At 37.4% G+C, this 13943-nt stretch overlaps 1 pseudogene; it reads left to right on the top strand.

Annotated features, from left to right (window-relative positions):
* Window positions 1-823: 823 nt before the first annotated feature.
* Window positions 824-13295, top strand: LOC139323290 (interleukin-1 family member 10-like; annotated as a pseudogene).
* Window positions 13296-13943: the final 648 nt, after the last annotated feature.

Below are 13943 nucleotides of genomic sequence, written 5' to 3'. Positions count from 1 at the left end.
TCTGCTTGGAACTTTGGGTGCTGTATCCTCTGCTTCATGGGCTAAAGAAGATGTAAGGGAGGAGATTTGGGATTTGGCCATTTCCCCAGATCTCTTCCTAGTCAGTTAGGGAAAATGCTTGAGCTATTTCCTTCTAGTTTCTTTTAGGAACATCAAAGCATTACTGTGACAATATATCAGTAATGAGGAAATACCTTTTGCCATCTGAATGGCTTGGTAATGAGAGAAGATGCTAAATGTCACTAGTGAAGGTACAGTCTTCTACAGGTATGTTTACCTGAGATTTCTGTTGGCAACATTGATTCAGGCATCTTGTTTCACGAACTTTTTAAAAAGCCAACTCAAAAAATCCAGTATTTAGTCTGGTTCTATTCTGGTTAGTTTGAAGAGTTTGATTGCAAGCTCGCTCTCATTCTCTCTCCCTCCCTCCTTAATTCTGCAATTTCATTATCCTATGTATTAAAAATAATTTAAAAAAACAAACAAGCTAAGGGACATTTTTTGGAGAAGGCAGTAAAATTCCATTACTGTTTTATTTATTATAGTTCTAGTTCTGATTGGTTTAATGAATTTATTGCAAATCATCTCTCTTTCACTACCTATCTATATCTGTCTATCTATCTATCTATCTATCTATCTATCTATCTATCTATCTATCTAACTATCATCTATCATCTATCTATCTATCTACTCTCTCTCTCTCAGATGCTATGCATTAAAAATAATTAACAACAATTTAAAGCTTTACAGCCTTTGCAAAACACTCAACTAACTCTTGCTGAGGATTCTAGAAAAATCTGAAAATTTGGGAAAAGTCATAGAAATGGCAGGAAAAGCTGAAAAGAAGATATGGGATAAAGAAACAAGAGATTTATTCAAAACATTTAAGCCAAAACCAGGTAAAAAAGCACTTCTTTTTTGTCCTTCAATGCTCTGGAGATGTTTCCAAAGCATGCCTATATTCCAAATAACTTAGACAATGTAGAAATAAAATTTGTTTTTCCTATTCTTTACAAATGAAAAATATGCATGCAATCATATTTGATATATGATTGCATATCATATCAATCAGTATTCTACTAGTTAACTAGTTACTGGTTAAGTATACCAACTAATGTTTAATTTTGGATCAGATTTTAAACAACTGCCTGCTTATATATTATTACAAGTTTCTGCTTTCTCATCTAATTTTTGCAAAAAAGTAGTTTGAGACAGTACATTTCCTTAGGAAAGTGGGTACAAACTCAGTTCTGGATAATGTAAATGAAGCGGGCTCTGATAGATGACCACTGGATAACTTTCTATTCACTCTATTCTAAAAAGCAATGCATCCGGTTGGAAAAAGTACAAACTCAGCCAAAATCCTTTTGGTACCTCTAGGAGGCCTCTAAGTTGTCAGAAGAAAGGAACATTCTAATGACATACAGCTTAAAGGTTGGTTAGGTCAAGGGAATCCATATGAGTTAAAAGTTGTCTATCATCAGAAGATAATTTGAATCTATGCTCCAGTAATTTACAGAAGAATTATGATTGTTTGGCAAGAATAATATGAAACTTTAGTAATTAGGAAATGTCAATTAAATATAACAAATGTATATGACCATATAAACTGCTGAGTTAACAGAATCCTTTGTTTGAAAATGTATAAAACTGGGGTCTCAGGATCATAAAGTTGTTCAGATTTTTTGGTACGCATACCTCTCTGAACCTATTGCGCAATAAACTGGCTCTGGCTGACCTAGGAATGTTATTTGGTCTCACCATTCCACAACATTTATGGCACCCCAGATGGGACTAAGGAACAAAGAAATTTTGTTCTGCCAGACAGCCTGCCCCAGCGGGAACCGACGCCTCCCCAAGGAAAATCCACTGGCCGGCCATTAGGACTCCTTTGAAGTCCACGGAATCTTTCGGTGAGAAGCTGCCGTAAACCCGCTGGCGAAACAGGCTAGTCAAGAATCCTTAAAGGTTAGCCAGACACAGAGACTCAACATAAATTAAAAAAAAAAAAGAAAGAAAGAAAAAAAGAAAGAAAGAAAGAAAGAAAGAAAGAAAGAAAGAGAAAGAGAAATAGGAGGAAAACAGGTAAGTATAAGTCAGGGAGTTCAAGTCTCTCTGTTCAGAAGTACCCACCAATTTAGTGGTGGAAGAGGGGGCCTGATCACCCCCATAGGAGACAAGGCGTCGTCCTAAAGTCTCTGGAATTAAGTATTTAAGTATTGGAATTAAGGAACTAAGTATTGTGTGTGATCTTATGTGTGGTAAGAGAAAAGAACTAATTGCAGTGTTATAAATTGACATTCTTAAAAAGCCAGAGAACTCTGAAAGAACTAAGAATAAAGAAGACATTGTTTACTGTTCTTCCCACCCGGGGTTTAGCAGGCAGTAAAAAGGTAAAGCCTGTCTAAATGGGAAGACTCAGATAATTTGACTTGATCAATTTGGTGTGATTTCTGTTAAAAAAATTCCTGGATGTGCATCTATAATGATAGTGTGTAAAATTGAATGGGATTGAATTGATTGTGATATGTTTGGCTGGCCAGCAAAGTAAGTAAACTTGTGCTTGAAGCTGTGGGAAATGTTTGATGATATGTGTGCATGTGTATGTATATAATCATTCCAAAACTGCAGGGAAGATGAAATCCTCTAATAATAGTGGCTTGTGAAAAAGCTCACTGAAATAATTGTAATGACTGGTTTGCATGAAGTGGGATTTTTGTATGTGAAATTGGTTTATACAAGAAGTCTGATTGCAGTACAAATGTGAATGTGTGTGTGTGAGGTGTCCTGAAGCTCATAAGGAATGATAAAGTGAAGTGATCTTGAGCCCTGTGAATGCCTGTGTGTTGATAATGTGGGAAATTAGAGAGAAATGCAGAGAGTTGTGTTGTTGAAAGGATGCTGAGAGGCGAAAGGAGATGAGAATTCTATGTAGTTTTAACATTTTTTCCCTCTCCCCCCCCCTTCCTTTGGAGGAGAGAAGCAGGAAAAGGGTGGGTTGCTGGGCTTTTCAGCATCTCCCTCTCTGCTGAATGAGCATGAGAAAAGAGGGGGAAGTGGGTGATCGCCTTATTTTCGGTCTCTTTAATTTGCATATGAAAGCTTTTTCTGCTCTGAATACAATTTTGATTTTATTTTTTCTGGAAATTTTTGAGGTTTAAAACGCTTAATTAAATCTATATAAAAGAAATGATTTTGAAAGACTTTTTTGAATCTGACTTGCATTTTACTAAAGGCAGAGAATTGAAGCTAAAGTTTGATCCAAATATATTTCAGATTTGTTTGCTTGTTTGTTTGTTTGTTAGCAGCATAAGTTCTTGTTCCTTTCGAAGAAGGAGCTAATTTGTTTATAGAGGGATATACAATAGTAGAAGGGAGAGAGGAAGGTTTATTGGGAGCCAGAAAGTTGCCTTTAAGTTGGTCTACACAGACTTGTGCTGACAGCGGTAGGAGAATTGAATGTTTTATAAGAAGAAGGAGTTAGAGAAAGTAGAATTGATGGAAGGGAGAAGGTATGTGATTTGTTTTTGGAAGGTTATGGATGTTGTATAAGAGGAAGTGGTGTTTTTAGTTGACAGAGATCAGATTAAGTGAACAAAGCATTTGAATACAATTAATTAGTGAAGGGAGTGTTGGAAGATATGAGAAGCTCAATATTAAAAGAGCAGGGAAATTCCCCTAAAGAAAATAAGCAGAAACTCAGGCAGAGTTTCAGCCCCCACCTTTACCAATGGGCCATTAAGAAGCTGAGACGGCCACCTTATTTTCCACAACAAAGGAAGAAAGAATAAGTAATCTCCCAGCCGGGAGTTTTGAATTCAGGAAGGGAAAGCTCTGCCTTTCAACAATCCTTAAAGGAAAAGGCTTCTTTTTTCCTTCCAACAGGAGTAGAAAAAAATCACTCCTGATAGAATAGAAGGAGTGGCATCTCAGCCTCTATCTATAAACAAGCAAGAATTAAGATAATTCTATGCAAAATTAATTGAATCTGGACCCTGGAGTTTGAAATGGGAGGGACATGAAAGAGGAAGCCTTGAAAATTTGAAACAAGCTTTAACCAAGGCTCCTGTATTAAGTTTACCAAATTTGGAAAAGCCATTCAATCTCTTTGTAAACACAGAAAATTGAATTGCACAAGGGGTGTTGGCTCAGAAAGTAGGAAATTGACCTTTGGGGGAGCCCTTATTGTAAGCACCCCGCATCAAGTCAGAACCATCCTTCAGCAAAAAAGCAGGGCGGTGGTTAACTGATTCCAGAATTCTAAACATAAATGAAACAATTTTAATGCAGCAGACAGACTTGATTTTAACTACAGATCACAATTTGAATCAAGCACAGTTCTTAGCCAACACCAGATCAATGGATCAGTTTGGATTAGAACATTATGGTGCTGAAGTAATTGATTTACATACAAAAATAAGACCTGATTTGGAGGAACACCCCCTGGAGACAGAAGAAGCAATTTGTGACACACTAAAGAGATCCTGGAAACAAGGGGTTTGCCTCGAAATTGGTCTGCTTAAACCTTTGAATTGTATTCATTAAATTAAGCTCTATGAATAGGGAGCCTGGATAGCTCAGTAGACAAATGCATTGTAATTTAACTCCAGCTGTCTGTAATTAGTAAATTCGAATCTCACCAGGCTCAAGGTTTGTTAAGGTTATTGTTGTTGTGTTACCAACCAGCAGAGTAGATTGCACAGAGAAACGTTGCTGAGAGCAATGAATAAGAGATAAGCAAACTGGTTTATCAAAAGCTTACTTTATAGTAGAAAAACAGTCTCATAGTCTTTAAACAAATTCCAAGTCTTTGCCAGTAAATCAGTCCAGTAGTTACAGAATCTTCTTACTCAACAAACAGTAGTTGGTTAGAATAACAAACTCACTCTGGTTCACGATGTTGCAGATCCATCAAACAATGATTACAGATAACAACTCCTCTCAATGGTAGCTTATCATCACAGCTTCATCATCTCATTATCTTCATACACAACGGCAGCATAACATAGCAGCTTCCTCATCAACAGCAGATCATAGCAGCAACTGAACACGTTACAGAAGCTTTGCTTAAATATTCTCACAACCAGTAATTATGTGATTACAGCATGACTCAGCATTAAAGCCACATAATACAGTTACAGATTAAAGTTACAGTACACTTATATTGCCTGGACAACATAGTTAGGCTCAAACCATATCCTAACAAGGTTGACTCAGCCTTCCATCCTTTCTAAGGTAGGTAAATTGAGGACCCAGTTTGTGGGGACAATAAGCTGACTTTGTAAAATATACAACAGTATGAAGGCTATTGCTTAACGCATTGTAACCCTGAGTCTCCGGAGATCATTTGGCAAAATATGGGTGGAGTTATTGGGGAATTCAAGCTATTGTAGATGAACTTTTAAAAAGCTATGGTTGTATTGGGATATATCCTTTAGTAACATCAATTATAAACAAATGTTTGATTTGTAAAAAGGTGAATGAACAAGCTGTCAGGAAACAACAGATGGGTGGGATACCACCAGCTTTAAGACCATTTCAATGTATTCATGTGGATTTTACAGAATTACCAAAAGTGGGGAGAGTAAAATATTTATTGGTCATAGTGGACCACCTCACAGGGTGGGTTGAAGCTTTTCTCTGCAGTAATGATACAGCAACAGTGGTGTCAAGAGTTTTACCCAACCTAGAAAGATTATCCTCATATGAACTGTTGTTTGGAGTAGTTTTCACTACAGGAAGCATATGCATTGATTCCCTGGAAACCAGAGACTAGGTATTGAAACAATATGTGTATAAACTGTCCAGATATTTTAAAGTTTTTAGGAAACAAGGACTATTAGCCCAAACACCACCTTTGAAGTTTCCAGACCATAAATTCCACCACAATGATTGGATGTTGATCTGGAGCTGGAAGGAAGTTAAACCCCAAGTGAAAGGGCCTGTGCCAGCCCCAAAGGAGTGGAAGGTGGAATCTCACCAAGGAGATCCATTGAAGTTGACGATCCAAAGAACCCAAGGAACTGGTGGGCAGCAACCAGTGGGAATAGCGTTCTTCATCATCTGGACTATTTTTGTATTTTTTTCTTTCTTAGGATTGAGTGGTTGCCTATGCTGTTTCCCAACTGAAGAGGACTACAACTGATCAGATTCCTTTGCGCACTCTCCCAGATGTATTGGTTTTGTAATTGTGCTTTTAAGACCTTAGAAGGAAGATCCTGGATCCACTGGATGAGACTGAAACCTGCAGACCAGAGTGATCCAGTCACATACCAGGTAACAAAACCTGACAGGCCATTGGTGCGGAAGTTCAAGAAGAATACACCCTGCTGAATCCTACCGGCAACGGACTCTCAACACACGTTGGTGATCGTCAGCCTTGCTGAACCACCCCGGAAGCTGGGTCCCAGCGCACGGTCGAAGCTTGGAACGGAGGAAGACAACATTCCATGACTGTAGTTTGTAATGTAAAATCCATTAACTGTAATAGAATCCAGTGTGCACTACTTAAAGACACTCATGCTAGAGGAAGATTGGGTGTGGGGACTCTGGGCAACAGCTACTTTAGCCCTTCTGTTGGTATTGTTTTAATATGATTGATATTGCCCTACCCCAAGTTACGCATATCCCTAACCCTCTTCTTGACATGGTGAATTTGTAAACTATGGGTCTTGCGCTCTTAAGGCCTTGTGGGTGTTCAAGAAATTCCCCTTGTCCCTGTAGAAGGAATTAAAGATGTCAAGAATCCCAGGGGAACTAACAGCATCAGGACACTGAATGGGGACACTTTGGGTCAAGTCCACTCCCGCCAACAACGTGGTATCAGAAGGTGGAGGGAAGCCTTAGACCTAAATCAACTCCTAGACCTGGGATCAAGAATTTAACAATCCCGGTAGAGGGGGGAATAGAAAAGGAGAACGGACCCCTACAACAATTGAAAAGAGGAGATTGCATATCAGGGATACTGGAATTGGATCGAAACCTTGTTAAATCATAGGGTCACCTTCCCTGTGTGTAAAGAGACATCAGAAACCTGGTAGGCCTATAGGATCCCTGACAAAAGAACAATGTCCATCAGAAGTGTACCTTGGTCCTAGAATGAACCTTAGGGATGTAAAACTAACCAAAGATCTTTTTCCTTCTGCACACCACTCACTTTCTCCTCACCACCAACTGCCATCATCACAAGATGGGGAGGGTGGAAGAGGTCCTGGAAGGTATCCAAGGAAAGGTGCACTAGTCTGTTCTAGCCCCCTCGCTTCACTATCTGGCTCTCCATTAGGTCCAACGCAGGTTTATGTGTCTTCTTTCCCCCTGGAATACTACCTCCTGGTATCTTTTTGAATGACCAATCCTCAGAGATAAACAAAAGGACTCTTCACTAGAAGTCCCATTGCAACCACTGGCAGGAATGTTTGTGGCAGGGACTTTGGGGGTCTGGACTAATGAAAACTACCGTAGGATCCATGCTTTCTCCATGAACATAGGAGGTATGTGTGTATTTCTGGGAGAAGACTGTTGTTTCTATATGAATAAATCATGGATGGTCAGAGAAATTGCCAAGGAATTGCAGGATAGGGCATCCAAGATAAGTCAGAGGTTATAAACAACTGACATGTGGTTTTCTTGGTTGCCTGGATCCGGGTGGATTAATATGGCTGTGGCAGGCCTAGCTTTTATTCCTTGTGCAATCCCTATGCTGAAACAGCTATCAATAAGAGCAGTAAAGGAGATACAAATTGAAAAGGAACTAGCTTTGGCAGAACATTTTCTTAATCAACTTGGTCCCTATCCTGTGGAAGAACACAAAGATTCTGAGGCAGACCCATATGAGGAAACGGAACCTGTAGAAAGATGGAGAGAATCTCCCCAAGAATCAAGAGAGTAAAAACAATCAAGAACTACCTATCCTTTACTTTTATTAATTATATTTTGTTAGACCCTATATATGGTAGATTTGTTTATTGGAACCTTGTATACTCAGAAGTTAAACTTATATGAGAATAGTGAAAGTTTCTGCCTTGAAAAACTTTCAGAGGGGGGAATAATGTAAATGAAGCGGGCTCTGATAGATGACCACTGGATAACTTTCTATTCACTCTATTCTAAAAAGCAATGCATCCGGTTGGAAAAAGTACAAATTTAGCCAAAATCCTTTTGGTACCTCTAGGAGGCCTCTAAGTTGTCAGAAGAAAGGAACATTCTAATGACATACAGCTTAAAGGTTGGTTAGGTCAAGGGGATCCACATGAGTTAAAAGTTGTCTATCATCAGAAGATAATTTGAATCTATGCTCCAGTAATTTACAGAAGAATTATGATTGTTTGGCAAGAATAATATGAAACTTTATTAATTATGAAATGTCAATTAAATATAACAAATGTATATGACCATATAAACTGCCTAGTTAACAGAATCCTTTGTTTGAAAATGTATAAAACTGGGGTCTCAGGATCATAAAGTTGTTCAGATTTTTTGGTACGCATACCTCTCTGAACCTATTGCGCAATAAACTGGCTCTAGCTAACCTAGGAATGTTATTTGGTCTCACCATTCCACAACATGGACACAGTCTAGCTAAGACTGCCTTCTTGTACACATTAAACTATATCTCCTGTTGCTTTCAGGCAGAGGAGTATTAAAGGTATAAATGCCCAGGTAGTAGGTGATGGATCTCTGGCATTCTGATTGTAAAATGATGGTTGGCATCTTTCTTGATGTTTACTTATTTTCTTTTTAATGATCTTTTTATTGTTGTGTTATTGTATCAGCTGCCAAAAGTTGTAACAGATTGGAACGGCCTAAATCAACTAACTAACTAACTAACTAACTAACTAACTAACTAAGTAACTAGCTAACTAACTAACTTGTTGGGAAGGGAGGGTCGAGCAAAGAGAAGGAAGGAATGGCAAAGACAGAATTAATTTAAACATGACTAAAGTTTATCTTTGTCCAGTCAACCACGCTTGGTTAAAATGAAGTTAAGTTTCTTTTGCAGTAAAGCAAATTGCAGTAAAATTGCTTTACTTTTGCAGTAAAGCAAATTGTGGATTTTTACCATAAAATAGTATTTAGCTGTGACTAGTACATTCTTGTTCTGAATATTTATTTGTTATTCAAATGGCATCCCATCTTTCAGTCCATCGGAATGAAAAATAGAAATAATAAAACATTGAAAACTTCCAATACGGGCAGTCCTTGACTTACAACAGATTGTTTAGTGACCATTGAAAATTACAACTGCACTGAAAAAAGTAATTTATGATAAATTTTCAGAGTTAGGACTTTTGTAGCATCCCCACGATCATATGATCAAAATTCAGATGATTGGCAATTGACTCATGTTTATGATGGTTGCAATGTCCTGGGGCCACGTAATCCTCTTTTGCCATCTTCTGCTGAGCAAACTCAATGGGAAAGCCAGATTTCACTTAACAACAGTTTGACTAATTTAACAATTACAGTGATTCACTTAACAACTGTAGCAAGAAAGGTCATAAAATGGGCCAAACTCATTTAACATTTTACTTAGCAACAGAAATTTTGGGCTCAATTGTGGTCGTAAGTCAAGGACTACCTGTACAAGTAAGATCAGAGTTATTGTTGTGGAATAATTAGACCAACACAACTTTTCTAGGTTAGTCAGAGACAGTGTATTGCGCAATAGGTTCAAAGTTTGTACATGAAACTTTGAACAAAGACAGAACTTAGTTACAATGGTTTTATACCCTTCTAAGACAAAGGATTCTGTTAACTCAGCAGTTTTATCATTGCAGACATTCGTTACATCAATTGACATTTTTCTAATTATATTATCTTTGCCAAACAGTCATTATTCTTCTGGTAAATCACTGAAGCATAGATTCAAATTATCTCTTGTTGATATTTCATGTGGTCATTCTTGGTCTCTTTAACCTTCAAACTGTATATCACCAAATGTCTCTATCTCTGACAACTGAGGGGCCCCTCTTGTAGAATGTTTCTACTTCAAAGGAATTTCTCATTATCTTTGTACTGTTTCAACTGGATATAATTGCTTCTCTCAAACAAGCACATTTTCTTTCTTACAATACTATGAATAAAGAGGGCCCTTCAGTGATCATCCAGCTAGATCTGCATTACCTACATTATTATAATCAGTATAAAAATCAGTCCTAAGAACAATTAAAAGTGCAGTGGAAGAGATAAAATTTAGCCACATGGAAAAAGTTTCTTCACCAAGAAACCTCTCTTCCACATGTTGTATCAGATATCCTTCTGCGGTAGTTACACCTTTTAAGCTTACCGGAACACTGTAGCTTTAATCATTTATTTGCCCAAATATGGGGTTTTTTGCTTACATTATATGAATGCAGAATTTTTTTCCTCAGAACCTAAACCCGGTGAATTTTATTCTGTTGGCGAATCAAGTCCACGTTTGTTCAGATTTTGGGATATCAGCCAGAAGATTTTCAGCCTGATGGGTGACAATAAGTTAGTAGCAAGTCCAAATGATTCAAATTCAAAAGGTAAAAAAAAGAGCCCTTTTAAAAACAAAAACAAAACTGAAACAGTTCTATCCTTCTTTGGCCAAAATGATTAATGAAACATCTCTGATGTCCAGAATTGACAATGGAGATGTCAGAAATAACTGCCTACTGGTAACCAGTTTGGTAAAGCTGCCCTGAATTCTCGGTTCAAAGATTTACTGTGGAACGTTTCATACTCTAAATCTGGGTCCCCAGCATTCTACATGTGTTCCTCTGTGTGCCTTTAGATACTTAGATTCTTTAGATGTTTGAATTCAGAAAATTAAATAACTAGATAAATCCACAGGGGATAGATTGGTAATGGAAAGTAATCTTTCCATTCTGTGTTCTAATTGTTAGAAGTAGAAATATACACTACATTAAATTTTTGGCATTGAAATGCTGCCATGGAAAGAACCATAGTATTTCTCCCAGTTCCAAATTTCTCTCAGATTCAGATGTTCCTACAAGAAATCAGAAGGAGTCTGGTGGCACCTTTTCCAATTAATACATCTTATAAAAGAGCATAAGCTTTCAAGAACTTTAGCTGCATAAAGCAGCTAAACTGATGTACCTCTGTTCATTTCTGCATCTATAAAGTGAACCGTTGACTTCTAAAACTGCTATGCCTTTTAGTAAAATTGTTCGTTAGGAAGGTTCAAGTAAACCGATTCTTTGTTACCACTGATTAATACAGATCTCTCACAATATCTAGAGTGAGAGATGTGCCTATAAAGGCCTTATCTCAAGTTGAGGACTTGTAGTTCTTCTATTTTTTCTTGTTTTGGTATTCTTATTCTTAACCTGGCTTCTCATCCAAAACATCCCAACTAATAGAAAAAAAAACCCATGCCATTTTCTCTTGTCCTCTTATTCTGTTTCTTCCCGTGATCCTTTTCCAGAGCAGTTGATTGCTGTGCTTCCTAATAATGCTCTAGATGTAAGAAAGCAAGCCGTCTTTATGGGTATCCAACCAAATACTTAATAAATTGTGTGCAGTCTGAGGAGGGCCAAGTCCAGCTCCAGTTAATGGTGAGTTATACATATTATATTACACTTATACCTCAATTGGGGAGGACAATTTTTTTGGAAAATTATCCTTGTTAGACAATCTGTTTATGTATAGCACCATAGAGTAAACAAAGGGTACAGCAGTCACCATATGCTCTGTAGTTGCCTAGAAACACATTCCAACAATGAATTCCAATACTTGTTTGTCCTTTTATGATGTATGATTTGTACTATTTCTATTCTGTACTAGTATTAAAAAGTCTGAAATACTTTTCACCAATGGAAATCTAGAGATGGTTAAATGGGAATTATCTTCCTGTGTCCGATTACTTTTTTTTACAAATGCAAGTGATATGGTGGTAAAGAGAGAGAGACAGAGAGAGAGAAAAAAAAAGGAAGGAAGGAAGGAAAGAAAGAGAAAGAGAGAAGTTTCTGTAATCATTATTTTTTACAAAAGTGCCAAATATAGTAGCTTCAACAATATGTTGACTTACTATATGTACATACAATTTATACATAAACAATTCTATAAACTATTTACTCCCATGATCTGTTTACATTTGGCATAATTGCTTTATCGATTTATCAGCTAAATAATTGTGGTTTTTTAAAAACCACTTTTAATAATAAGACAGTCAGAAAGGAAACTTTGCTTAAAGAGGACACATGGATATGGACAATGTGCCTTGTAAGGAGCTACAAATTATTTAAGAAGAGTTTTGCAGCTGTTGGAAGAAAAATCCATTTGGTTCAGTTCCAAACTGGAAGAAAGACACTGGAAACATGGAGGCTGATTGGAAAGATGGTTTATTGATGAAGCAGAACCACATATGTTTCTGGGCAGCTAACAAAATGGAGTTGAGAATGGGTTTTATACCTTCTTTGGGCTTTGTATTTGAGCTTTGTATTTGAGCTTCCTGTTCCTGTGCAAGAACATGTCCTTTAATATTCTATTGGCTGTTGTCAGATTCCTATATCATGTAGGGCAGTGGTGGGTTTCAACTGGTGTTACCACTGGTTCGCTTTGTGCACACGATTTGCACACAATTTGCACACAATTTGCCAGCTTTGAAGTTTGGACTGCTCTGGGATGGTGCAATGAAGAGGCTTGTGTTCTGAAAGGGTGCTGGGCAATTCCTATTGTGGCTTAATGGCTTTCATCCTGCATTGGATCTTGGGTGAGGGGCTGCTCCTAAGCCTACCATTCTGCCTTTGTTCTGACTTTGCTGCAGGGAGTTTCAAAATATCCTGTCTTGAATGGATTTCTGCCTGCAGTATTTGCTTTGCTTATGGATAGAGCTATCTATATACTTGTCTTCCTCTTTCAATAAGCTCTTTATCTCTTAAGTGCTGGCATCTGCTGTGGACTATGAAAAAAAACCTTGAGGGCTGCTTCCTGCTTCTAAAAACATGTTTCTCCATTTTTCCTTTAGGGAAATATAATATTTTACCTTTTTTAATATTTCTCAAAATATTTCATTTTTTTGGGGGGGGGGCGCTTCCCACACAGCCATGACTTCTTTCTAATGACGCTGTCTATTAAAGCCTTCCTGTTTTTAGAGTGGAGACATTATGTATCTATACAAGCAAAATGAGAAGTTTTTGAACTTCAGTTTTTGCAGCAAGACTGATGGCAGCCGAGATACTTGCTCTTTTGAATCTGCACAGTTCCCTGGATGGTTCCTAAGTACTTCTTCTGAAGCACATCAACCTATTGGTTTGAGTCAAAAAGGAGGTCCTGAAAACATCCTGTTTCATTTTCAAAGAATATACTGAGTGCAGAAGTTTTATTTTCAAAGAGAGATAGAGAAGTTTGTTTTGCTCTATTTTATATGTGATAGAAAATTTTTTTGGCTTTTGGGTTTTTTTTAAAAAATAGATTGTGGTTGTGTTAAAGAAGCAGAAGGTGGGATCAGAAGTAGAGATAGATAACAATTTTCCTGATCCAAAAAATCTGTTGTACTTGGTGATCTTTTGAAGAAAATACCATAAGGATTGAACCAAAAATCCTCAGGCCAGCCATGACACTTGTTATATAAACATGGTAGAGATATCTTTACCTCACAAGACTTAGAAAAGGATGGCTAAAATATTATTGACTTGAAAACATGAGGGAACAGACATAGAGTTTAAAGCTTGGGGTCAACATTTTTATAGGAGTTGATCTAATGTCTGTAAAGGAATCCTTCTTGAGGCTGTGGCTAAGGGAGAACAAAGATTTGAAACTTGATACTCAATGCTTTGTACAGCTCTGCACTATATAGACCTGCAAAAATGGGTTTCTTGATGGGGGTGGAAAAACACCCATCAAGAGAGAAAGTAATAATGAACTAATAAAACCACTATAAAAACAAAAATGTTGGAAGTCAATGTCTGGTTTTCTGTGAATTTTATTTAGATTTTTTTAAAAAAAGGGAATGCACA

The sequence above is a fragment of the Pituophis catenifer genome, unplaced genomic scaffold (assembly GCF_029215685.1).
Source record: "Pituophis catenifer annectens isolate HBS135680 unplaced genomic scaffold, rPitCat1.0.hap2 SCAF_12, whole genome shotgun sequence".
Lineage (NCBI taxonomy): Eukaryota > Metazoa > Chordata > Lepidosauria > Squamata > Colubridae > Pituophis > Pituophis catenifer.
The sequence above is the reverse complement of the archived record's forward strand: the minus strand, read 5'-3'. Positions and strand labels throughout refer to the sequence as shown.